Source organism: Echinops telfairi, unplaced genomic scaffold, assembly GCF_000313985.2.
Source record: "Echinops telfairi isolate 266 unplaced genomic scaffold, ASM31398v2 ScPeMD7_35;HRSCAF=133_1, whole genome shotgun sequence".
NCBI classification, from domain to species: domain Eukaryota; kingdom Metazoa; phylum Chordata; class Mammalia; order Afrosoricida; family Tenrecidae; genus Echinops; species Echinops telfairi.
The window spans coordinates 812,973-816,990 of NW_022103933.1; the positions used below are offsets into that span (position 1 = coordinate 812,973).

The window sequence follows — 4,018 nt, forward strand, 5'->3', positions numbered from 1 at the left end:
AAATGTTTTGAGAATGCTGAGGGCAATGAATGTACAAATGCGCTTTACACAATTGATGTGTGTATGGATTGTGATAAGAGTTGTATAAATAAAATGATTAAAAAAAACAAAACATCCCAACCTAGTCCAGATCAAGTCCGTAAGTTCAATATTAGTCCATAAAACCTATAGTAGCCCATGAATTCCTCTTCAGACTCATGCAGCACATCCAATGATGCCGAATGCAGGAAAATCACAGGCCTGTGGGTGGAAAATCTTGTGGATCCAGTTGTGATGGACACATCTTGAGGGCTCTGGCTGCCATCAGACCTGCTCCATGTGGCTTGTCAACAGGAAAGTATAGTAGAGAGAGTGTCTAGCCTCCAGCTAGGAAGAGATGAACTTCCAGAATCTTCATGAGCAGGCCATGCCCACAAGGAAGAATCACCAGGCTGTGAGCTGATTGATAGGCTACACTCCACCCCTTCATTCTTATTTATCAAGTTGACATAAAATTGCGTAACTAAAAAAAAAAAACTAAAAAAAATTGTGTAACTACCACATCTGCTGTATACATATTTTTCATTATATTTGATAATGTGTTTATTCCATGTATTAGGGCACCTAAACCTGCTCTCATTTTTTCATTGTTGATCTTTAAAGCTCTAGGATTAATATTTACTTTTTTAATCCATCTTGTGTTCATTTTAGTATATAGAGTAAAGTGTGACCTCTGAATCTTCCTTTTGAAAATGGGCATCCAATTTTGTTAGCACGATTCTTTTCTTATTTTTTTTTAGGTTACAAAAGTCATTTATTATTATAATTGTGTGTGTGAGTGTGTTATTGTTTGAAGTGAACTTTTTTTTTTTTCAGTCTCCGTGGAGACTGTCAAAAATTGCCAATGCGGACTATATTTCAAGTCGTCACAGCGGGGTATTGGGAAAAGTTTTCAATTAGCAATAATTGCACCTCGGGTATACCTCATTAGCTACGATATTGCCACTGCACAAAGCTTGTTTGAAGTGAACTTGTTTGTCTCAAGACTCCATGTCCATTTCAGTTTCACTTTCCTCCTTTTTCTTTCAGCCACTCAGACCACTGTTTAGCTTTGAGGGCTAAGGAATCTGGAGGGGTCATTATTCTTGAGATCACCATTTATATATCAGTTTGTCATTTTGTGGTGACCTGTGCATTGTTGTGATGCTGGAGGCTATGTCACTGGTATTTCAAATGCCAGCAGGGTCACCCAAAATGAACAGGTTTCAGCAGAGGTTCCAGACTAAGAACAGACTATGAGGTTCCCACTTTGAAGGAAGTAGCTGTTGAAAACCTTATGTATAGAATAAAAATACTGTCAGATACTGAAAGCCTAATGAATAGAAGCAGAACATTATCAGAGATAATGCCAGAGGATGGGTTCCTAGGGTCAGTAGACACTTGAAATATGACTTATGAGGAGCTGCCTTCTCAAACTAGAGTCGACCATGGCGACATAGATGGAGTAAAGTCTGTGTGAATAAAGTCTTTAGGATCTCCATTTGCTATTGGGGCACAACTCAAAATGAGAAGAAACAGAGGGAAAAATCAATTAATAATCAGAACTTGAAATGTACAAAGAATGAAACTAGGAAAATTGGAAGCAGTCAAAAATGAAATTGAATGCATAAAGATCAATATCCTAGGCATTAATGAGCTAAAATGAACTGGTATTGACAATTTTGAATCAGAAAATCATATGGTTTACTATGTTGGGATTTACACAATCAAGAAAAAAAGTGTTACATTCATTGTCAAAAGGGACATTTCAAGGTCTATCTTGAAGTACAATACTGTCTATGATAGGATTATATTTATCCATATACAAGGAAATCCAATCAATATAGTTATTTTTCTAAATTATGGACTAACCATGAACACTAGTGATGAAGAAATTGGAGAATTCTACCAATGTCTTCCATCAGAAATTGATCAGGATGCTTTGGTAATTATTGACAAATGGAATGGAAAACGTGGAAACAAATAGGAAAGAATTATACCTAGAAAATATATATGGCTTTTGTGATGGAAACAAAGCTGGAGGTCACATGATAGAATTTTGCAAAACCAATAACTTGTTCATAACAAATACATTTTTTAAACAACACAAATGAAAACTATACTCATAAACTTCTCCAGATGTAATACACAGAAATAAAAATTACTACTTCTGTGGTAAGAGATGATGGAGACGTTCAATAGCAGCAGCTAAGACCAAGCCAGCAGCCAAGTGTGGAACAAACCATCAATTGCTTATATGTAATTTGAAGTTGAAGCTGAAGAAAATGAAAACAAGTCCACAGAGGCAAACTATGACCCTGAGCCTATCTCATCTGACTTTTGAGAACATCTCAAGAACAGATTTGATGCACTGAACATTGACAGAAGACCTGATAAACTGTGGGGGATAACAAGAATATTATTAATGAAGAAAGCAGAAGGTCATTAAAAAGAGAGGAAAGAAAGAAAAAATCAAAGTGGATGTCAGAAGAGTACCCAAAACTTGCTCTTAATTACAGAGTAGCTAAAACAAAGAGAAGAAATAATGAAGTAAAATAGATGAAGAGAAAATTTCAAAGGGCATCTCAAGAAGACAAAGTGAAATATTATAATGGAATGTGCAAAGACCTAGAGTTATAAAGCCAAAAAGAACAAATGCACTCAGCTAAACTGAAAAAAAAAAATCAAGTGTCAGTTGCAATATTGAAATATTCTATGGGCAAAATATTGAATGATGCAAGAAGCATCAAAATAAGATAAAAATAATACACAGAATTACTCTGAAAGAAAAAACAACCTAGTCCATTTCCAGGGGTAGCATATGAGCAAGAACCAATAATGCTGTAGGAAAAAGTCACACCATGTTAAAAGTATTAGCTAAAAACTAGGTTCCAGGAATTAATGGAATACTGATTGACTGACTGAAATGTTTCAACAAGCTGATGAAACACTGGAAGCACTTACTCAAATATACCAAGATTTTGGGCTTCCACTATCATCCATAGCCTTCTTTAAACCGGGTGTTCACAATTTAAGATCTTGTACCATTCCCTCACTCATATTCGAATTTTATTATTCACAATCCTTGAATGACACAATCTGGTGTGCTTCTTCCATGTGGACTTAGTTGACACCTCCCTTAGATGACTGCTTGTTTGAAGACAAGCCTTTAAGACCCCAGACACTATTCTTTCTGATAGCTGGGCACCATCTAAGTTCTTCATCACACTTTGCTATTGCTCCCAAATTTTCAGTGATTGCTTCATGAGGGTGAGCATTAAGCAGGACCACATCATAAGAACTCTTTATTAAGTTCTATTAACTCATTATTAAGAACTAGAATTAAGTTCAAGTTCTAAATCTATTAATATATTTATAGTTTATATATGTCTCTGGTTAATCTTAGAGACATTGTTATCATTTTTATATAGCACATGATAAATCATACCCTTGTGGCACAAGGTATTACCCAATGCTATACAATTTAAAACACTGTTAAGAAAAGAAAATTATATAAATATAGGCTGATTATGAACTGCAATTCATGAATTCTACACATTTAATTCTATTTACACAAAAAATGGGGATTGATGTATTCATTTGCAAAGACAAAACCATATCTACCATATTAATAAATGTCATAATAAACCAAAGATATCATTAAAATAGTAACTATGTAGTAGTCTTAGACCACCACTTATTGGGCACCCTCAAGGCAAGTGATCCAAATCAAAGCCCAATGATCACCAGTAGTTCTATACCATTGGGATAACAGTAATCTCCTTCTTCTCACAGTAAGAAGTTTCAGCCTGAAGTTCAAGGCTATAGGTGAGTTTGAAGTAAAGCCTAATTCACTTAATGGAGTTTCCCTATCAAGTCCTGTGTGGCTCATAAAGGATGTTGTGGGCCTTGAAAAAATAGAGTCTAAAGTTCCAGTAGTCTATATCACACAAGCTGGTCACCAAGGGTTGGATAGTAGTTAGGTCAAAAGTGTCCAATT

The 4,018-nt window shown here is 35.3% G+C and overlaps 1 non-coding gene across 1 annotated transcript; it reads right to left on the reverse strand.

Moving 5' to 3' along the window:
• Positions 1-855: 855 nt before the first annotated feature.
• LOC115869680 lies at positions 856-996 on the reverse strand. Its single transcript, XR_004046323.1, has one exon. It is a non-coding gene; the product is annotated as a U4 spliceosomal RNA (small nuclear RNA).
• Between the last annotated feature and the right edge of the window lie 3,022 nt (positions 997-4,018).